This window comes from Camelus dromedarius, chromosome 11 (assembly GCF_036321535.1).
Source record: "Camelus dromedarius isolate mCamDro1 chromosome 11, mCamDro1.pat, whole genome shotgun sequence".
Classification (NCBI taxonomy): domain Eukaryota; kingdom Metazoa; phylum Chordata; class Mammalia; order Artiodactyla; family Camelidae; genus Camelus; species Camelus dromedarius.
The window spans coordinates 10,709,776-10,733,133 of NC_087446.1; the positions used below are offsets into that span (position 1 = coordinate 10,709,776).

At 51.0% G+C, this 23,358-nt stretch overlaps 1 long non-coding RNA gene across 1 annotated transcript; it reads left to right on the forward strand.

Annotated features, from left to right (window-relative positions):
• Window positions 1-20,381, forward strand: LOC105097390 (uncharacterized). The gene is made up of 3 exons (XR_010383034.1): window positions 1-139; window positions 13,727-13,803; window positions 18,840-20,381. It is a non-coding gene; the product is annotated as an uncharacterized LOC105097390 (long non-coding RNA).
• The last annotated feature ends 2,977 nt before the right edge of the window (window positions 20,382-23,358 follow it).

Below are 23,358 nucleotides of genomic sequence, written 5' to 3' on the forward strand. Positions count from 1 at the left end.
CTGGGTGGCTGGCACCCACGATGCCCCAGGCTTCCAGGCTGCTCTGCCACCTGTCCCATGTCTTGGGCGAGGGCGGCAGTTCCTTGGCCAGATCACAAGGCGGATGCTGAGGCTGAGATATTCTCAACCTGAAGGTCAGGTGAGATGACCTTGGGGGGAAAGGGTGGGGGCTTCCATTATGCTTGGAAGGAGGCCACCAGAGCCAGGGTGATGTGAGCCCAAGACCCAGGACTCAGTACCCACTGCCAGAACTTAACTCCTAGCTCAGCCTCTCGCTGGCTCTGTGACTTTGGGCAAGTTACTTCACCTCTCTGGGTGCAGTTTCCTCTTCTGAAGAAAAGGAAGTGATAATATTCCTAGCCCTTACCTCCCAGGGCTGTTAGGATAAAGGTGGAACATAATGAACAGGGCTTTGCGCGTCCCAAACACTTGGAAAATAATAGCCATTTTTATCGTTGGTGGGAGGGAGGTGAGGGAAGGGGACCGAGTGAGGCCAGAAGACTCCCTCCCGCCCGGCGTGAATTACCCTCCGCCTTTGCTAGAGCACCAGGCTTTGCCAAGCCCCTCCCCATCTAACTCCCCCTCCTCCTACTTTCTCAGCAGCCCTGATGTTACAGGCCCGGGGCAAGAGAATCTCCTCTCTGGTCCTCATTTGTTCATCTGTCCAATGAGGGAATTGGACTAAAAGGAGTCCGAGTCTCTATTTCTGGTGGCCTTCCCCTGCTCCCTGGCCCCCGCATATCCCTGAGTGCCTGCCTTTGGCTCCAGGATTTGCCCTGCCTCCCTCCAGGTCTCAAGTCCTCCTTTTCACCCACCTGTCTCTTCTCTAGTCTCCCAGAGGCACAGCCCACCTTTTTGCTCTGTCTCCCATGTGCCTGGTGGTGTGTAAGGTGGGCTCAGCCGACCATCTGCCTTGACTGAGGCCTCAGCCCAGATTCACCTTGGACTGGATGAGTGACCTTGGGCAAATCTTGGCTCTGGTCCTGGGTTTCCCCCTTGTAAAACCAGTTTAATAATCCCTATGCAATAGAAAGAAATTCGTAGACATAGAAAACAATCTTAAGGTTATCAAATTGGGGGGTGGGGGAGGGATAAATTAGGAATTTGGAATTAGTAGATACAAACTACTATATATAAAACAGACAAACAACAAGATCCTAATGCATAGCACAGGGAACTCTTCAATATCTTGTAATAACCTATAATGAAAAAAATGTGAAAAATAATATGTATATAGACATATGTATGACTGAGTCACTATGCTGTGCACCAGAATCTAACACAGCATTGTAAATCAACTATACTTCAAATAAAAAAAAAATCCCTGTGTCCTTTGTCTTCTGGCGGAGGACCATGATGAACCTTAGGATCTAGGGACAGGGAAGGGCCTTAAATGGCACTGAGTTCAATCCCAAATCCAATGCTTGAGGACACCTACCATGCCCAGACTGCTTGCATACCTCTGGAGCGACAAGGAGCTTACTACCTCTCCCTGACCCGTTCTATTCATTTGCTTGTCAACAGTAACTGCACCTAACAGGTGTCACACTCAGTGGCAGGCACTGAAGACCCAAAAATAAATAGGGGCACAGGACACAGAGAGGCAAGGACATTGTTCAGGTCTAAGTCCTGACTGTTTCTGCCTCTGCGTGGCCCCTGAGAGAGTCTTAACCTCAGTTCCTGCATCTGTAAACAGCAGGCACAGTGCCCACCTTGTGAGGTCATTGGCAAGACCTCTGGGGTAATCTGAAGGTCTGGTGCCCACAGGCCTTATTCTCACGCCATGTCCATTCATCTTTGGGGAGCAAGTGCTCTCCTTATCGTAATTTTTTCAGATGAACTTTTCAGAGGCACAGAGAAGTTAAGCAACTTGCCTTGGGTCACACAGTGAGTGTGATGGGTAGAACTTGATCTGGACCCAGATTGCCCAAGCCCCTTGTACCTCACTCCTCTCACAAAGGGCCAGCTCTGCACAGCCCAGTTCCCTTCTTATGAACTGTGGGCATGAGCACTCTGTGGTCCCCTTTTAGCCCCCTTTCCTTAGAGGGCAAGAGGGGCTGGTGGTTTCCCATTGTTATTTTTCACTCTGGCCTTGCCACATTGTTTAGTATCCAGAGAATGGAGCCTCCGAGGTCCCTGTGTGCCCAGCCAGCACCCTGGGAGGTGTAACCCTCGCGGATTTGCTAAGGAGCAGGATGATGACAAGTTGGCCGGAACCTGAGCTCTCTGACCCCCACACCACCCCAACAGTGACTTGGTTCCACTAGGGATGACTCATCAGAAGTTGTCCTCCTCGTCCTGTCCCGTCCAACTGTTATCCCTGCGTAGGGGCCAGGGCAGTGCTCCCAGCAGCCGGACAGGAGGAGCCGGCTCTGGGCCAGGAGTCCTGCTGCCCTTGTCCACTCAGCTCCAGGGTCAGCCTCTGCAGGACCACACACGGCCTGCAGGAGGGACCCAGTGAGCTGGCAAGGGAAACTGGGATGGGACAGGAGCCACCCAGGCAGCCCTGGTGCAGCAGCAAATCCTGTGGCCCCCACCCCTCACCTCCTCCCAGCTACCAGGGAGCAAGTCTGAGCTCAGCTGGTGTGATGTTGGGTGAATTACCTAACCTCGCTGGACCTGGTTCTTCATCATAAAATGGTCGTCTCATCAGGTTGCTGTGACGATTTCCTATGAATACAGGTAGAGTACTTGGCACACAGCCTGGCACAGAGAAAGGGCTCGGTGAGGGGGAGCCGTTATCATCCGCAATCCACTCTTCACCTATTTATACAACTGGTGTCGCATAAGGGTTGGATTTGTCTGTTGCTTCATGACAAAGCACTTCAAAACTCAGTGACTTAAAATAGTCAGCATCAATCGGGGGGTAGGTATAGTGTAAGCAGTAGAGTGCACACTTAGCATGCATGAGGTCCTGGGTTCAATCCCCAGTACATCCTCTAGAAATAAAATTAATAAATAGACCTAATTACCTTCCCCCCAGAAAAATGTGAATTTAGTAACATATTTTTTTAATGGAAAAAAAAAGCATTTGTTATCTTGTACAGTTTCTGTGGGTCAGAAATGTGGGAGCAGCTCGGCTGGGTTGTCCCGGCTCTGGTCTCTCAGGAGACAGTGGTCAAGATATTGGTCGGGGCACTGTCACCTGAGGGCTGGCCTGGGGCCAGAGGATCCATTTCCAAGGTGACTCCCCCAGGTGGTGGGCGAGTTCATGCTGGCTGTTGGGCAGGAGGCTTCAGTCCCCCACCACATGGGTCTCTCCAAAGGGCCACTTAAGTGTCCATCCTCACAACACAGCAGCTGGCCTCCCCTGGGGTGAGTGATCCAAGAGAGAGCAAGGCGGAAGCTGCGATGTGTTTTATGACCTGGCCTCGGCAGTCGTCCTCTGTCACTTACACCGTACGGTATTGGTGACACAGGTCTGCCCTGCTCAGCGTGGGAGGGGATGGACCAAAGGCGTGAATACCGGCAGGCGATGGTCTCTGGGGAACCATCTCAGAGGCTTAAGGGATGAAACCGTGAGCAAAGTCACATCTCTTGCTCTCACAGTTGGGACTGTGTGTGTGTGTGTGTGTGTGTGTGTGTGTGTGTGTGTGTGTGTGGTGAGTGCAGAAAACAATGCAACAAATCCAAAAAGAAACACCCCGAGACACATTCTATGATGAAAACAAACAGGGTGGCCTGGCGGCATGTAACAGAGCAGAGGGCAGGCCTCTCTAGGAGGATGTATTGAGGCCTGAGGGTGAGCCAGCACGCTGGGAAGGAGAGGGGAGAGTGTCCCAGGCAGAGGGAACAGCGCCTGTGTGCCACGAGACAGGGCAGTGTGGCAGCTCAGCCCTGATGCTCATTCGCTTCCCTCCTTGGCCTCAGTGTCCTTATCTGTAAAGAGGACAGTAACAGTTCCTGCCTCCAGTGAGGCATTACTGGGAGTGAAGCCCTTAACCCAGAGGGCCTGGCACTGAGTAAGAGCTCAGGAACCTGAGTGTCGTGACCGTGGTTCCACAGCGGTGTGCTGGGTGACGGAGGACTGGCCACGGTTGAAACCGTGGTGCCCGGTGTTGATGGAGGCACTTCTAAGCTGATCATTTCAGGGTCATTTAATGGATTGTCTAGCAAGGGAGATGGACCAATATGCTAAGCCAGGGACCCCCTGCGGCCTGGGGGGAAGCAGCAAAGCTGGTGGGGAAGGGAGGATTGATGTCTCTGAAATTAGGAGAGGGGGTGCATGGAAGGGCTCCCCCTGGAGAGGCAGGTGAGTCTGAAAGATCAGGTGGGGACAGAGAGCAGAGGGGAGCACACTGTAGGCAGAGGACATGGCCCGGAGGGAGCCCGCAGGATCTGTTAGGGAGCGCTGGGAACTCCGTGTAGTTTGGGGAAGCTGAAACTCTGGGTCACTGTGGACTCCAAAAAGGAGATGTGGGAAACAGGCCAGTGTTGAGAGGGAGGACGGGCTTTGAACCTCACATGTAAATTGAGGGGTAGCAATCAACTAGCAGGAGAGAGACAGGGGCAGACAGATTTGTGTTCCAGAAGCTCCCTCTGGCTGCAGGGAGGAGGGGTGAGCAGTGAGATCGGTGGAAATGCGGGTCCAGGCAGGAGATGGTGAGGCCTGGCCTGGAGAGTGGGTGTGGGAATGACGGGGAGCGAGGGAGCTCCAGAGGGGATGGGGAAGTCAAGGAGGAGAAGTAGGAGGAGGAGAAGGCAGGGCCCCCCTCAGTGACACCATGAGGTTGTGAGGCCTCTTCAGCATCCCTGCATTATGGCATTTATTTTGATGATGGCTACCACGGATGGGATACCTGTTGTATTCCGGGCACCACACAAACACACACACTCACTCACTCACCATCTCATTTAAACCCCACAAGAATCTAGCAAGGTCAATATGATGGCTCCTATTCTGTGGATGAGCCTCTGATCAGAGAGGTTAAGTAATTTGCCCAAAGTCACCCAGCCAGTAAGAGATAAACTAATGAAATTAACTAATAAAGGGGAGGGCTTACCTCAGGGCCTGGCACAGAGTAGGTACTCAATAAACGCTAGCCACTCTTTTCGTTAGGATCATCGGCTAGATCTGTCTGGCTGCAGAAGCCATGCCCCACCCCCACCCCCTGATTCATCCTACCCGATTCTCATGTTCTATTATCTATTTGTCTTCCCAACTGGGCTCTGGGGCCCTGCAGGGCAAGAGCCCGGTCTGCTTAATCTGTGGGTCCCCAGCACCCCTCGTGGGGCAGACACAGAGTAGGTGGTCAGCGGTTGTGGAAGGAATGGAGGAGAGATAAGCTCCTCGAGGGCAAGGACGACATTTCTTTAAGAATCATGTGATTTCTCCAGCCATGTGTGTCCCTAAGAATCATGAGACGTCTCCATGGGAGGAGCCTCGGTTATCACTTCAGCCAAGACAGTCTATTTGTCTTTCCAGACCACCATCTCCCAACCTCGGGAATCAGCCCACAATCAGCTCTTACCAGCAACACCTCCTCCTGACTCTGGGCTGCCCGCCCTGCGATGCCAAATCCAGAGAAGCACATACATCCTCCCTTCTACCCACAAGTAATAGGCCTGGATCCCCTGGGTCTGCATGGAGCAGGGCAGGGGGACAGGTTGCCTGGAGTCCCAACCTGGCCTCTGGCTTTTGGTGGGAGCCCCACTCTGGGCCTCTGCATGGAGGCACCACAGAGAGTTAGTTCACTCTGGTCTCCCAGAGGCTGGACAGGTGCAGGGCAAGCCCTGCCTCCAGGCACCTGGTTCTGCCTGTGGCTGGTTTCCCTGTCAGAGACTCCGTTTTCTCAGCTGCAAGATGAGCCGGTCATTCTGATCACTTTTAACTCAGCTTTGTCAATTTGCTAAAGGATCCAGCTGGATGGAGGATGAGGAAGTTCTGTTAACATCTCTTCCCAGCCTCTGCAGGTCCCTGAGGCTCCCAAGGGAATGTGGCTTATCTTCTTAGGGCCACTAGGTGGCGCCAGAAGGTCACTTGTCTCCTTGAAGACTGTTCAAGAATTCCACCCTGGGTCTGAGACCACAGGACCACATCCTCCCACTGCAGACTGGCCAGCTGGAGAAGGCAGGGTGTGCCGGGGTTAGTGACTTGTTTTAGGGTCAGGCAAACATGAACTTGGAGGTTCCACGCCAGGCCCTCCTGCTAGTGAGTGTTGTGGGGTCTGCTTGGCAACTAGCTTGCAAGGTGACCCTGGGTGTGTCATCTAATCTGAGACTTCAGGTCCTTCATCTGGAAAGCAGAATAGCAGGTCTCCTCTCCTGGGACATCATGGAGACTGAATGAGATCCGGCACGTAAACCGTCCATCCTGCCTCCTGGCCCAGCCCTCTGTCTGTCACTAGTTGTTAGTACTTTAAGTCTTAGAATCTCCCCCGGGGGAGAACCTTGGGCAAGATGCCCAGAGATCTGAGTCTGCATTTGATAAGTCCCTTCCCGTCTCTGGTCCTCTGTTGGTCTCAAGCAGCCTTGAGAGACTGGGAATGTCATGGAAAAATAAGGGCTTGGGAATCTGACAGACTTGGGTGTGAATCCCATCCACTTTTCCTCTCCCCAGCTGTGTGACCTGGGGCCTCTCCGGGCCTCTCTGGTAACTACCTAATTATTTGTGATTATTTTTCCTAAGTCTGTCTTCTTGGCTCTATTGTAAGTTCCACGAAGACCAGGATCATGTCTATTCAGTTCACCTACAGTCCTTAACAAATGAGAACTGCAATTAATATTATCATCATTATCATTATTATTGTGGTTACTATGTACATTCACTCAACACCGCTAGTAAGGCTGTGTTCTGAGCTTTCCTTGCATTATTTCTAACAATCCTCTGCCATTATCTTCATTTTACAAGTGAGAAAATAGGGCTGGAGAAGTTGGGTTCTTGCCCAAGGTCACACAGCTACAAAGTGGCAGAAGCTGGGATTTGATACAGAGCCCCACGATGAGGTATGGTGACAGGTGTAGGAAGCTGAATAATGGCCCTCCAAAGATACCTACATCTTAATCCCTAAAAGACCTGTGACTGTCACCTTACTTGGCAAAGGGAACTTCGCAGATGTCATTAAATTAAGGATCTTGAGATGGGATGTTATCCTCCTGGACTATCCAGGGGGCCCGATGTGATCGCAAGAATCTTTCTGAGAGGGAGGCAGGAGTGTCAGAGTGGGAGGAAGGAGACGGGACAGCAGAAGCAGAGAGGGGAATGGCCACGTGATGCAGGAATGAAGACAGCATCCATTCTAGAAAAGGCAAGGAAGAAGATTCTCCCCTAGAGACTCCAGGAGGAACCAGTCCTGTTGACACCTTCTGCCCAGTGAGACTGATTTTGGACTTCCGACCTCCAGAACCGTAAGGGAATTGATGTGTCTTGTTTTAAAGTGTGTGGTTCCAGGTTTGTGGTAACTTGTTACAGCAGCAAGAGGAAACTGATACACAGACAGATGAGATAAAGGCCCAAAAGCACCTGGCATGCAGCTGGAGCTCACTGTGCTCTTTCCTTCCCAGCCCTAACCCTCTTCCCTTTTCCAGCTGTAACAGAGTAGCAGAGGGGGAAATGGCTTCCAAGGTGGTCCTGCTCGGCTGGCACATTTACACATGTGGAGCCTGTGGCCAGACTGGCCCCCTTCTCACAGAGGTGAGCGGGGAGGGAGGAGGGTCTTCTGGGCAGGTCCTGGGGCTGCTTGCTCCGTTCTGGACTTGAGCACTGGGAAGCCTGGCCAAAACTGTCTGATCCAAACCCACTTTTCCAGGTGGGGAAACTGAGGCCCAGAATTGCCCCAGACAGCAGCAACCAGAGCCCCAAGTTGACAGAGTGTGTGCAGGCCCCGAACCTCCAGGGAGTCTCCTCTTTATAGGGTCTCCCTCCCCCTCTGGAGTGTGCTGGGGGGTGAGGGTGGGGGCCTGTTTATCCTGGCCGACAGGGGCCAGCAGGGTCTGGGAAAGCCACGTCCGGCGCGGCCCAGCTGTGGCAGAGGAATTCGAGAGCAGCTCCTTGGTGGCCTTCAGCCTGGGAAAGCTCTGAGGTCTTCCTGTCCCCTCCCGCCTCGCCCCGCCCGGCCAGCCCTGTCCCCACAGCTGGGAGAAGTCGCTGGAGGCAGTGTCTGGTGGAGCTGGAGCAGCGAGCAGCCTAGAAAGGAGGAACTTGATCCCTGATTCTGAGCCAGTATCACCCTGGATCATCCTAAACCGAGCCTTGTCTGGGGACCACCGGGTCCCCCTGCCCGGGCACACGGGGACATCATAACACCCAGCAACACAGGCACAGTTCTGCACACAAAGCATTCACACCCACTAGCCCTCTCAGTCTTAACAACAGCCCTACAAAAAACAAGGCTGCTACTGCCCTGCTTTACAGATGGAGAAACTGAGGCTCAGAAAGGAAAGGACTTGCCCAAGGTCAAGGTCCCCATGAAGGCCATACTGGGTCTCCACTACTCCATGAGCTCTCACAGGATGACCCTGGGCTGGACTCTGACATGTTCTTGTCCCAGCCTAGCTGTGGGACCTGGTGCCAACTCTGTCCTCTCTGAGCCTCCGTGCTCCTCTGTAAACTAGGAGATAATGACCGAGTCTATCTCAGGCAGGCGCCGGGCAGGGTAAGTGGTGTGTCCTGTTCCTGGCGCTATCGTCTGCCCTCAGCGTGATCACACTCCAGTTCCTGGATAACCGCAAATAATATCACCAAATGCAGTATGCCGGGAACCCAACACACAGCCCCTGCCCTGGAGTGACAGTCTGGTCCCAGGGAAGATAGCCAAGAAGCAGAATGAGTACCTGGGAGAGCATGTGAGAAAATAACGTATTCCCTGGGGAGGGGGCTGCCAGGATGGGGGCAAGGGTGTGGTGCAAATGGCCCCACGAGACGTGAGGGGGTGACTACGCGGCTCCAGGCAGAGCAAGTGGGGCCACCTGGCAGGTTCAAGCAACACCAGAAAAGCTAGCAGGGCGAGTGGTGTGCAGAAACTGCAGGAAAAACTGGGGGTGGTCGGGGTGGGACGGAGCCACGGACCGCAGTGGCATTGGTGGACTTGGACCTTTGCTCAAGTGAAATGGGAGCCCTCGCAGGGTGTCTTGGTTGTCATGTCAACTGAACCCCCATGGACTGAAACAGGCCCCTAGACCCTGGGTCACTCTCCGAAGGGTGCAACGGCCACTAACTAACCACCCCTCCACCTAGGACCCTGCCCATGGCCCCGCCACCTCCCTGTGATGCTCTTGGAAACCCAAGAATCAGATCCTCAGTTGTCAGCTCTCAGCCCTAAAAGGGACCTGGGAGGTGATTTGGCTCCAATTACAGGTGAGGAAAGGAGGCTGGAGCTGGGAGGAGGCTTGTCTGAAGCCACTATGTGGATCGGTGGCTGTTAACAATAAAACCCAAGTTTCCTCCCTTGCTGGGCAGATCCCCACCCCCACCCCCCGCGGCACAGCCCTCAGTGAACGGGACATTTTGTTCCTCTGGCCCAGATCCAAGGAGTCTCCAGGGGCACACTCTGGGTTGGCCTTTGCCAAAGACCTCTCCAGCTAAGTGTCCCTTCTAGGCTGTGGTGCTGCCCCCGTGGCTGGCAGAGGCTGTGCCCTCCTAGGGTAGCCCTCCCACCTGCCTGTATCCAGGAATGTGTGTGCGGGAGGGTCCAGCCCCTGGGCCTGCCCTCCTCCTTGTCATCTTGCTCTGCAGGGCTTCTATTCCAAGTACAGACATAGGGACACAGTAAGCAATGGCTGGCTGCCCTCTTCCAGAGTCCTCCTTTGGAGCAGGAAGCTCCTGACTGCTCTCTCTTCCCCATCCTGAGGATATCTGTGGTGGTTCTGTAGCTGCCACTACCAGCCCCTCAACTTCAGTTCAAGGGGAAGGAAATCTACCATCTACCCCTTGTCTGGTCTTCCATCCATCCAGCTCTCTATCTTCCTGCCCATTGGTCCATGCATTCATCTTTGCACTCATCTAACCAATTACCCTACCCACATATCCACTCATCCATCCATCCACTGGTCTGAACAGCCACCAGTCTCTGCCCGATTGCTATTGGTCCATCATCTCTTGCATCTAACCCATCCATCCATCCATCCATTCTTACCAGCTTCCCCACCAGTCCACCCATTCACCCACCTTCCCATCCATCCATCTCCCCACCCCATTTCCCACTGCTCTACTTGTCAGCCTGTCAATTGGTCCCTCCGCCCATTCATGCAAGATTCACAGAGGCATGTCCTGTGTGCTCAGGGTTGTAACGATGGCATCTATATGAATAGTTCTCACTTTCTGAGCACTGTTTCATGCCAGGCACTCTACCTACGTTCTCACTTAATCCTTACAACTTACCCTCATTTGACAAATGAGGGGGACATGCGGGACAACTTCAGCTAGACACCTGTCAAGTTGCTTAATTCTAATAGCAGCTTCACACGGTGGATACTACCATGATTTTGCCGCTGTGACCATGCTGTTTGCCTCAGGTCACAGCACTAGCGGAAGACAGGATTTGGACCCAAGTGTTCTGACTCCAAGTTCAGTGCTCCTTTCTTCCAACCACCGCTGCCTGTACCCTGGCCTGGGTGTCGAGAGCCTGATGTCCAGTCTCGGCTGCCTCCACCCCAGCGTGTGACTATATAAGTCAGGCTTGGCTCAGGGCTTCAGTTTTCTTGCCTGTACTCAAGGGGGTTGTGGGAGTGGCTTGTGACATTCCAAGATTCCTCTGGCTCTGCCTTCATTTCTTCCTTTGTTTCCTTCTCCTCATGACATGCCCCCAAATGCTCAGGAAAAGAGCTGGATCCGGGGATCTCTGAGTCCCTGGCCTTGGACATGGTTTGGCCCTATGTGACCCACTTGTGTCCCCATTTCACTCATTCACCAAATAGCCTTCACTGAATGTGCACCACATCAGGACTTGCCCTGGGGACCCCAGCTTTCACTTTGGCTTCAGCCTCAGGCAACACACAGCCAGAGAGAAGGGGACAGCCTCTCGAGAAGAGGAGAGTCTTGTCTGCCACCAGCTTGCTCTGAGACCTCGGCATTTCCCTCAGTTTTCTCATCCACCCAGTGGACTAGTAATATCCACCTCGAATGATCGCGTGACCCTGCACTGTTGGTGGGGATGTAAATTGGTGCAGCCACTATAAAGAACAGTATGGTGGTTCCTTAAAAGACTGAAAATAGAGTTATCATATGATCCAGCAATCCAAGTAGCCTTCACTGATATGCCCAGGAGAGCATATCAGGAGAAAACTCTAACTTTAAGACACATGCACCCCAATGTTCATAGCAGCACTATTTGCTATAACCAAGACATGGAAGCGACCTAAATGTCCACTGACAGATGATTAGATTAAAGAAGATGTGCGTATACAATGGAATACTACTCAGCCATAAAAAAGAATAAAATAATGCCATTTGCAGCAACATGGATAGACCTGGAGAGTATCACACTAAGAGAAGTAAACCAGACAGAGAAAAACAAGTATCATATGATATCACTTGTATGTGGAATCTAAAAAAGTGATATAATTGAACTTATTTATAAAGCAGAAACAGACTCACAGACATAGAAAACAAACATGGTTACAAAAGGGGAAAGGGAAGGGGGGATAAAGTAGGAGTTTGGGATTAGCAGATACAAACTACTATATATAAAATAGATAAACAAGAAGGACCTACTGTTTAGCACAGGGAACTATATTCAATATCTAGTAATAACCTATAATGGAAAAGAACCTGAAAAAGAATATATATATATATTACATACATATAACTGAATCACTATACTGTACACCTGAAAATAACACAGCATTGTAAGTCAACCATACTTCAATAAAAATGTTGTTTGTTTTGAAAAAAATAATCAAATGAAATTATATGATGTGAACATATTCAACACCCAATTAGAGTTGAACTTGAGCACGAGTTCCCAAGGAGGGCTTGTGGGAAGACTTCAGAAGCAGGAGCCCCCTAAAACTGTAGGCAATGTTTTGTATGTACGTGTGCAATCTTCTACCAAGAAGGTCCGTGTCTTTCATCAGACTCTCAAGAGGTCCATGGCATTGTTGTAAATGATAATAATAACCATGTGTTGTTTGCTGATCTGAGCCAGTACCATGCTGGGCACTTAATACATATGATCTCTAATCCTCAGGAGACAGTTGATCAAACAGTGATCAAACTCAAGGACTCTGGAGCCTTCCTGTCTGGGATCAAATCCTGGCTCCATTTCCTTCCAGCTGTGTGAACTTGGGCAAGTTACCTAACCCCTCTGTGCCCCTGTTTCCTCAAATCTAAATCAGATGACAAAAGGATTTGCTCCATAGGGCTGTTTGGAGGAGTAAATACAGGTATGGAGCTCAAAACCATGCCTGTCACTAAGCAAGAGCTCAGTAAACACTCTCTCAAAATAGATAAGGAAATGAAGGCTCAGAGAGGTCAAGGGAATTGTCTGTGATCAACCAGCTGGGAAAGAGCCCAGATTCTAATCCATGTGGTCTGACATCGGAGCCCTTGCATTTAACGGATATCTTCAGTGTAAGTTCTCGGAAGGACTCAATCTCATACCACGCCTGCCCCAGTTCTAACATATGAGGCTCTAGATTTGATTGACAAGGGAGGGGGGCAGACCTGGCTGGTCTCCAAGGTGGCCTGCCATTTCTGACACTAGAGGGTTCTCCCTGTGAGCCCCCAGTCTGCAGCGTGCTGACCCAGCAGGCTGAACTGCCTTCAGAGAAACTTCAGAGAAAGAGCAGGAGAGCAAGAGAGCACGTGTGTGCACCTGAGCAAGTGCACATCCCCTCCCCCCGCCCCCAGCCACCCACAAGGTGCAGCTCCCTGCACGGCCTCCCCGGGGAGGCGCCCCCGTGCATGTGACACTGGCAGGTGGAGGGGGCGGGAGGAGGGGACGAGCTCCCTGCTGACTGGCAGCTTTCCCTCTGGGGCAGGGAACCCGGGGGCTGCCGCCCTAGCCCCAGATGGCTTCTAACAGACTCTGACTTCTTTTTTTCCCCCATTCTTTTTGTTGGCGTATAGTCAGTTTACAATACTGTATCAATTTCCTAATAGACTCTAACTTCTTACAGACAGAGATGTGCTTTGCCAGGCCACATCCTGCCTTGCTGTGACCCGGGCATGCTTTTTCACTCTTTCTGGCCTCACTTTGTTCAGTCCTACAATGGGGACAGCTGCCCCTGCCCCACTGCATTGTGGAGCTGGTGACCAGAGAAGGAACATGTATGGAAAACACCCCACCCCCAGCAGACTCTCAACGCTATCAGTCCCTCCCCAGCCCTGTTCCCCTCTGGAGGTGGAGGGGTCTCCTGGTCTGAGACAGGACGCTCCATTCTTTGGCATCGTGTCATAGCTTAGTGGAGGCAGTGGTGGGAAGTCCAGGCGCCTTGGGCTGGGGTGACCTGTGCAAGTGAAGATGTTCCAGGTTCATGACATCAGGAAAACTGCTCAGGACCACTTGCCCTGTGATGTCATGGGGCTGAGGGAGGAGACCCCTTCTCCAGTCCAGGCCTCAGTCTCCCCTTAGTTCAATGGGGGCGCCAAGAACCCCACCAGCTTTACCACCCAGTGGGCAAAGGGGATGGTATCTCAAAGCCTGAAGGCCAGGGGTCTGCTGGGCAAGACTGGGAGCTGGGAGGGTAGAGGTGCAGGAGCCTTCCCTCCTTCTGCTCTGCATGTTCATCCCGTCACTTACGCCTCCAACAAATATCTTTCAAGCACCTACTATGTGCTGGGTTCTAGGTGCTGGGAGTACAGCCATGGATGAGACCACACGTGAAGAACCTGATGTTCTGAGGAGGACGGACTGCATTTGGCAGGTAGTGATGAGTCTTGTGAAAAGAAACGAGGCAGAGGAAGGAGATGTGGGGTGTCTGGGGTGCTCGACAGATAGAGGGTCAGAGAAGGCCTCTTCTGGGGGGAGACGTTTGAGCAGGACCCTGAAGGGAGTCAGGTGGGGGCCACAGGGACATCTAGGACATTCCAGGAAGAGAGCACGGCAAGTGCAAAGCCCCGAGGCTGTAACCTGCTTGTCATGTTTGAGAAGAAGGCGCAGGGGACCAACTTCAGTGAGCCTAGTGTGTGGGAGGCCATTGATGGGGTCAGAGAGGGAAAGGCAGGGGTAGAGGAGGTGATTTAGAAGCTGGTTAGGGATCCTGGGCTTGAGGGGCTGGGGAGAAGGGCCATTCTTTGGGATGACTGCTCTGAGTCCCCTGTCCCCAAGGACAGGAAGCCACTTGGACTTAGCACACAGACACACTCTTGAAATTCTAGGTTCAGCCTAAATGCCTTAAAGCAGTAAGAGGTTATCTGCACGGAAGCAACCTAAATGTCCATCGATAGATGACTTGATAAAGAAGATGTGGTGTCTATACATGATGGAATACTACTCTGCCATAAAAAAGAATGAAACAGTCCCATTTGCAGCAGCAACATGGATGGACCTAGAGATTATCATACTAAGTGAAGCTAAATCAGACAGAGAAAGACAAGTATCATACGATTTCACTTATGTGTGGAATCTAAAAAAATGATACAAATGAACTTATTTACAAAGCAGAAACAGACTTACAGGCATAGAAAAATTTATGGTTACCTAAGGGGAAAGGGCAGGGAGATGGGATAAGTTAGGAGTTTGGGGTTAGCAGATATAAACTACTACATACAGAATAAACAACAAGGACCTACTGTATAGCACAGGGAACTATATTCAATATCTTGTAATAACCCATAATGGGAAAGCATATGAAAAAGAATATGTATGAATAACTAAATCACTGTGCTGCACGCCAGAAATTAACACAACATTGTAAGTAGACGATATGTCAATTAAAAAAAAAGAGGTCCTCAGGTCCAGCCCCCTTTGTTCAAACAAGCCCACGTTGCAGATAAAGAAACTGAGGCTTGGAGAGGAGAAATGAGTTTCCCCAGGACCCCAGCCACATGGTGTGTCTGAACCCTGAGGCACGCTCTTCCCATTTTGGCCTTCTTTCAAAATGATGTTTGTGAAAATTAGCCTCAGTAAAGACAGCTAAAAAGCCTGGGTTGAGGATGCTTTTAGCTGCCTATAAGCCAGATAAAAGGTTCTGTTGTTGCAAAGATGCTCTTCTTGTGTATGCTATAAGCATCCATCAACTTCACAAATTATCCAGCCTCGCTAACTAGAAATGATGGGTGCTTTTCGAATGTGAGATGAAGAGGGCTTTTTTGTGTTGTTGATGATGGTTTACTCATGTCAGACTCTCTTTCTACCCTGAGTGTAATATCCTAAATTTCAAGGAGGCAGACGCTGTTTCTTTATTTTTCTTTTTTCCCCCTATCTCTGCAGCCCTGGCAGAATACCCATACCAACTAGCATTTACTGAAGAGGAGGCTTTTCCTAAGTGGTCACTCAGAAACCTTCAATGATGTGATCCTCTATATCCACCTGTAGGGGGATAGGCATGTAGTATCTTTGTTGAATGAATGAGTGAATGAATGAATTTGGGTCAAATGTCTTGAAGTTACGTGTTGCTGGGAACTACCAGTTGGAGACCTCTGCTTTGGGGTTAGGAGGAGAAGTAATATTTTTAGGGGAGGATCATGAATTAGAAAAGAGCCAAAAGGTTGACAAGAATTTCCAGATCCCAGTTCCTCTCTCTAGAGCTAAGATCCAGTCACATCAATGCTAGAAGAAACCTGCATTAGTCAGTTTTCACCAGGTTATGCTGCATAACAAGCAACCCTAAATCTCAGTTTCTCACAGCAACCAGTCTTTCTTTCTCTCTTATGTTTCATGTCAGTAGCAGGGGCCCAGCTACTGGGGCTGGGGTCCAGGCAGTGGTCTGGAGATGGTCTGCTTTATGCGTCTCTCATTTCAGGGCCCAGGCTGAAGAGGCAGCTCTTCTCTGGATGTCATGTCCTCATGGTTGAGGGCAGGAGTGCAAGAGGGATGGGGGAAGTGCAATACCTCTTCAAACCTCCGCTGGAAACTATCACATGGTCACCGAGGCCCACATTCTGGGGGGTAAATCAAGTCACAAGGCCAAGACCAACATCAATGGGCAGGCCGGGTGACAAATATTTGCTAAACAACAATATAATTCATTACTGGGATTTAGGGAACCCTGAGTCCAGTGGATTTTAAACTGTTCTCAGAAGCACCCTCCAACATTTTTGGGCCCTGCTGAATGAGAGGAAGGGGTACAGGTGACAGGGCTCCAAGACCACCACCTTCAGCAAGAACACCTCCACTTCATCTGCCATGTTGCCACCTACATTTTCCTTTGAAAGCTGCTTTTAAAAAATGATACATTTAAAAAAAATCATGGTTTTATACAAATCTCCCATGTTGCAGAGAGGGAAATTGAGACCTCAAAAGGAGTTATGTATGAAGCTGAGCAGTGAGAGCCCAGACATATATGTAGCAAGAGAACTCTCCAAATGGCAGCCCTGGTCAATATATATTCATATATTCATTCAATAAACATTTGCTACCCAGCAACTCTGGGCCAAATTTTGGCAATAAGAGCATTCTCTTTCATTCAGTCTGTATTTTGACCACCTACTTTTGTGCCTCATTCATTCACTCATTCATTCATTCAACAAATAGTCTCTGAGGGCCTACTCTAGGCCAAGGCATTCTATAGGCACTGGGGATATAGCAGGGAACAAAACCAATTTTCTGATCCTGTGGAATTTGCATTCTAGACGAGACACAGATAATAAATAAAATATACTATATATACAAAGTGTAGTAAGCACCATGAAGAAAAAAAAGCAGAGAGAAGGGTTCAAGAGTACCAGAGGGGTCATTTTGGACAGAGTAGCCATGGAAGGCCTCTGGGAATAGATGAGATTTAAACAGAGACCTGGGTGGAGTGAGAGATGAAACCACATGTGTCTGGAACATGAGTCAGTGGACAAAGCGGGTGCAAAGGCACTGTGGCAGGTGCATAGCTGGTGGCTGGAGGGGCAGTAGAAGATCCGAGTGGCAGGGGATGAGGCTGCAGATGTAACTCAAACCTCAGAAGCCCCAGGAAGGAGTCTGGGATTTTGCCAAGTGAGGTGGAGAGGCTTTGACTGGTTTGCATCACGGGAGACGTCTGATATGCTGTGTTGTCCAAACACATTCGTATGGAGAACCAAGGCAGGGAGACCTAAGAAGGGGAGTCGTCACTGTCTGCAGAGATGCTGGTGGCTCAGAGGGCTGGGAGCTGGTTTTAGCATGTGGCCAGCACAGTCCCAGCCATGACCCCACTTCCCAGAGGGCTGGCCCTGGGAGACAGCCAGGACAGAGGACACTCATCTTCGGGGCAGCAGGCTGAGGGCCTGGAGCCCAGCGAGCAGGGCAGGGCCAGCCTCCATGAGTGATGGATAGCGGAACAGACAGGAGGGGCCAAGGCTCTGAGATGTCTCATTGGCTGGAACTCCGCCCTGGGCTGCTGGCTGGGCTGTGAGTGCCTCCCAGGTGCCGGCCTCTCAGGAAAACTGCCCAGGATGGAGGAACCAGTCATCTGTGATTCTGACCACGCTCAGGGCCAGCTGTATCTGCCACCTAATTCTTTTCTGACCTTGCCTGTTTCCATCAATTTCCCTGCCTCATTCCTCTGAAAAAGTAAATGAGGTCCTTGAAGGGGTAGGTATTCTCCTCATTTTATTCTTACCAGGTTCCCCCCTTGTAACCTCAGTTGAACTGCTCCCTCCCCTAGAAGCCTTCTGGGATACCTGGCACTTGGTGCCCCACCTGCATTATATCCTCCAGTAGCCCCTCTTAGAGTTGCAATATTCCCTTTTCCTCCGTGATTATTTGATTGATGTCCATTTCACCCACTTGATTATGAGCTCTGTGAGGGTTGCCTCTTATTTTAGGGGTTTTCTGGGGGTGGGGGTCACCACTGTCTTCCCTACTCCAGCAAGTCCCAATGCATAATTACACAGTAAACACGAGTTTCCTGCCTCCGGTTGTTTTTAAGTCCTGACTCCCCAAGGATCAGGACCTGATGGCCAGAAGCTGTCTTGAGATTGGAGTCCCAGGGAGCAAAAGACTCATTCTTTTCTTTTTTGATGGGGAAGATTTATTTTTCTCAATTTTTTTATTGTGGTAAAATACACATAATGTAAAATTAATCATTTTAACTATCTTTAAGTGCATGGTTCAGTGGCACGAGGTACATTCATATGGTGCAACCATCACCACCATCCATCTCCAGAATGCTTCTCATCCTGCAAAACTGACACTCCGTGCTCAGGTCACAATAGGACCCCATTTTCCATCCCCTTAGTCTTTGGCAACCACCATTCTACTTTCTGTCTTTATTAATTTGATTGTTTTAGATCACTCATATATGTGGAATCACATAGCACTTGTTTTTTTGTGTCTGGTTTATTTCATGTAGCTTGTCTTCAAGGGCCATCCATGCTGTAGCATGTGGCAGAATTCCCTTCCTTTTTCAGGCTGAATAATATTCCACTGTATGGATATACCACATTTTTCTTATCCACTCATCCATCAGTGAACACTTGGGTTGTTTCCACCTTTTGGCTATTGTAAATAATGCTTCCATTATATCTGCTCAGGACCCTACTTTCAATTCTTTTGGATATATTCCCAGAAATAGAATTGCTGGATCATCCAGTAATTCTAATTTAACTTGTTGAGGAACCCCCATATCATTTTTCAAAGGGGCTACAACATTTTACATTCCCACCAATAGTGTGCAGGGGTTCTGATTTCCCCACATCCTGGCCAATCCTTGTAATTTTCTGGGTTTTTTGACAATGTCCATCCATATGGATGAGTTAGCTTCTCACTGTGGTTTTGATTTACGTTTTCCTGATGATCAGTGGTGTTGAGCATCTTCTCATGTGCTTCCAGGACATCTGTAGGGTGAAGACCCCATTCTTGAGTGTCCCTGGCCAGGATGGGTCACAGTGGAGCAGAGTGAGGGGCCGACAGTAACCCATCCCTTGCTGACTCGTTCTGTATGCAAGTTCTTTGTTAGATGTTTCAAAGCATGTGAAGCAAAGAGCCAATTTGCAACAGAATCGCAATAACTCTGTAACCCACTGACACCATTTACAGGTGGTGGTCTTAGGGGCTGTTGTTTTAGGTTTTGTTCTGAACTTACTTCGGGTTTGGGGTCTCATCTCGGTCACTTTCCAGTAGGTAAGTATACTGGGCCCAGCCATAAGCCCCCAGGCCACAGCTCCTGAGTCTGTCCCCTGCTACAATGACAGGATGATGACAACTCCCTCTGATTCTGGGAACTGGTCCCTCCTGGCCCCTCCAGTCCTGGGGGTGAGAACAGCTCCCCCTGTTGCCAGGCCCTTGGTGCTTCACCATCTCTCATCGATTTCCCTTAACCCATCTGTACTTCACAAGAATCTCAATTAAATGCTCACCAGGAGCCCACCTGTGTGCCTTCTGCCTCCTTCAGGACCCCGGCTGATGTGCCCACCACACTGTGCTGGGGTCTCTGCCCAGCATCTGCAGGGGTACCACCCAGTCCCAGGTTTAAGCGGAAAGACAGCAGCAGGCTACCGCTGCTTCCTTCCCCAAAGTCCAGGGGTCTCCTTCTCTCTGCTTTCTGAGTGTGGGTTCCCAGCCTTGGTGGTCCTGGCCACTGTGCTCCTGAGGAAGGCACCCAGTCCCTGACCAGTTTCCCCACTGGGCCTCAGATTCGTCATTTATAAATTAGGGGAACCCAAAATGCCTGCTGCAAGCAGGGTCATGAGAGTGAGATGAGGCAATGAATGTGGGTGGGCACACAGTAGGTGCCTAATAAATGCTGGCAGACCTGGATTAAATGAAAGGTGACTGCTCACGTTTTCTGCACGACTTCCCAAATCCTTCTCCTCAAGAAAGAGGTGAAATAGTTTCTGCCGATGCCCAAGAAAGCCAACCCTGCCTCCGTAGTGTTAGAACCCAAACCACATCCTGAAAAGGGTCCCCCTGGTACAGCCTCCAGGAGGCCCTCCTGGTATTCACACTGTTGTGTAGTTTCCTCCCACACTGAGTAGCCGACAGTACCTTGCAGAAATGATGTGTGTGACTTCTGAGGCTGTCACAAAATATCACAGCTTCTTCCTTGCTCTCCCTTGGAGAGCTTGCCACCGTGTTGTTCGGGGAGAAGCCAGCTGCCATGGTGTGAGGACACTCAGCAGCCACGAGGAGGCCCACGTGGAGAGGCGTGAGGTCTCCAGCCAACGGCCAGGCTCAGCTGTCAATCATGTGAGGGGACCACCTTGGAAGTGAATCCTCCAGTCCCAGTCCAGCCCTCAGATGACCACAGCCCCACCGGTTGCCTTGACTCCAGCTTCACGAGAGACACTGAACCAGCACCTCTCGTCTGAGCTGCTCCCAGATTCCTGACCCACAGAAACTGTGTGACGTAATACATGTTTATTGCTGTTTTGAGCCACTGTGCTTTAGGGTAGTTTGTTACACAGCGATAAAGGACTGATACAATCACCCATGTTATCCTGCCAAGTTGGGCTGCCACTGGTCTTTGGCTGCTTCTCAAAATCAGATCGATCCCCCAAGAATGAAGATTCACTCTCATGGTGGCTTTGGGAAAGGAAGTCATCCAATGTGGATTAACAGGCTGGTCTCATAGGGAGCCTGGAATTCATAATGAGATGTGGGGACAAGAGGGCTGTGCAGGGCAGGAGGGGGGAGCAGTGAGGGAGGGGGAGTGGAAAGAACCCGGCCTGGGGTGTGAAGACCTGGGCTTCAGTCCAGTCTCTGCTGCTCACTAGCTGCGTGACCCTGACAAGTGACTCAGACTCCTGGGCCTCAGGTTCACTGCTCGCCTAATAGACTTAGCTGACAGCATCAATGTGAGGTTGACAGTCTGTTCTCTCCCAAGGAGCCAGAAGGATCTTTTAAATTGCAAATCCGATCATGTCATCCCTTGCTTAAAACCTATTAGTGGCCGCATTGCCTGGATAAAGGCTCACAGCCCAGCTGGCCGGCATTCCCACCCCCACCCCCACCCCCGCAGGGCCCACCCTACCCAGCTGCGGGGCCTCCCTCCCCTCGCTCGCCCTCCCTCTCCCCGCTCTAACCAGGCCGCTGCCCGTCTTTTGTTTTCTTGAAGTGTCACGTTCCATCGGCCACGGGATCTGTGGCCGGTGTGGGAGTTTTCCACCTGGAATAAGCTCCCTTCCACTTACTAACTTCTCTGGATTCTTCAGATTTCAAGTCATATGGGAAGCCTCCCCTGACCACTTAGGCCACTCTTCCCAGCCCTCGTGGCCACTTGTGATCACAGGTGTGATGACAGGATACACGTCTGCCTCTCCGGGGCCCCCGCCTAACTCCTGGCTGTGTGTGAGGCACGAGCAGGTGGTAGGAGATTAAGTGACTGTGGATGAATGAACGAGCAGAGGGAGTCTAGGACGGTGCAAATATTAGTCTCCATCCACTCCCCCCCAGCATCCCAGATTCTCCTCTGATTTCCAGAGCTTCCCAGGGACCCACACTGGGGAAACTTACAAGGGCAAATGCTTCCATATTTCTGCCAGTTCTTAACTTTGAGCATTGGCACTACCTACGGAGTTTTCCAAAGAGCTGATGCCTGAGTCCCACCCTTAGAGATTCTGGTATAGACCTGAGGTGCACTGGACGTCAGAGTGATTAAAGTCTCCCAGTCTAATCATCTAGGATGGTGGGGCTCTAAATGATGAGAGAAAACCCAGAGGCTACAATGTGCCAGGCACTGTTGTAAGGACTTCCCTTAACTAACTCTCGATGCTCAGAAGAGTCTCAGAAGATGGTATCATCCCCATTTCACAGATGGGGAAACTGAGGCACAGAGCTGTCCAGTAATTTGCACACAGTTACTCAGCCACTAGATGACAGAGGCAGTCTGGCTCCAGCACCCAGTGCTGGGCCACCACCCTACACTGCCAGTGACCTGGAGAGGTACCCACTGACTATCTTCAGCCTAATGATTGCTTTCCTACCCTCTGAGGGGCCAGTGGGGATGGGGCTGCTGCCCGTCTGGCATCTCTGTCTCTTGCCACGAGGATGTGCCCCAAGCCACCATCAGGCATCATGGAGCTGATATTAGAGGGGCCCAGCTGACCCATTCTGAGCTGGGCTTCAACACCAAAATCGTCCCCCGGGCGATAGAGCCCATTGTCAGTCTTAGAAAGAGACAGGTTGCTATGGAAACCACAGGACTCTAGAGCTGTACCACCAGCTGACTTCAAGAAAACCTTTTCGTGGCTCCATTTGGGGCTTGCTTTGAGGCAGCCAAGGGGGCTTTAGCTAATTGGGCCCCCTGTTTGGCCAGGACATCAGGTTAACTCCTGTCGCTCAGCAGCAGCCGTGGACCAGCTCTCCCCTCCACCTTGCACACACAGACGTGCTGTTTCCAGCTCTCCCGTGGGAAGGTGCGTTGGTGGGGGAGGTCTGCAGGTGATTGACGTGTGGGGTTGAGTCTTTAATTAAAATACGCATCATGTGCCCGTCAGAAGAAAAGAAAGTTCAACTTGCTGGCAGGGTCGTCACCCTGAGCATCCTTTCAAGAGCTCTTTCCCATGGGGGAAGTGATTTTGCCTAAAGCTGGACCGAAATCCTTCCAAGGCTTCACCGTGCTTTTCCCAAGCCCTGTATCTGACAGTGTGAGGTTGGTGTGCAGACCTGGCCGTTGGACCACATGCTGACAGTCAGCACTGGGCTGACCCTTAATGAGCACCAGACCTGTGGTTCTCAACCCCGGTGACCTTTGCAATCACCTGGCCAGAAACACCCCCATCTGGGCCTCACCCCCATCCAATTAAATAAAATCTCAGAGAGTGGCACCTGGGCCAGGGTACTTGGGAAAGTTCTGCCAGAGCCAAATCGTGGTCAAGGCTGAGAACGAGTCCAACCCTGTCTTCACCAGGTGGGAAGACTGAGGCTCCCAGAGAAGGGACTTGCCTCCAAGGGGGTAAGGAGCTCTGAGACTGGCGGAATGCAGAGGTTCTCCATCCCTCTGACATCCCACAGCTCCAAAGGTGGGGTGGGGTAAGGACCTGGCTTGGAAAAGAGAGGTGGGTGGCACTGGGGGACACAGAGCCAAAGATGGGGGGTGGGGGACAAGGAAGAGAGAAGATGGCATCATCCCTGTCCTAGCCAGGGGCTTGGGGTGCAGTGAGATGGACAAGAAACTCAGCTTCATTCCACCTTTTTTTAAAAAAAAACGTGGACGTATGTAAGGCCTTTCTAGTAAAGGTGTAGTCACAGGCCAGCCGCGTAGGTGTCACCTGGGAGCTTGTTAGAAATACTCTCTGACTGCCCCAGACCTACTGACTCAGAGTCTGCATTTTAACAAGATCCCCGGGCAATTCGTATTCAAATGTGAGAAGCCTGGTAGGAATGGCCCTGGGGTGAAAGCTACAACCCT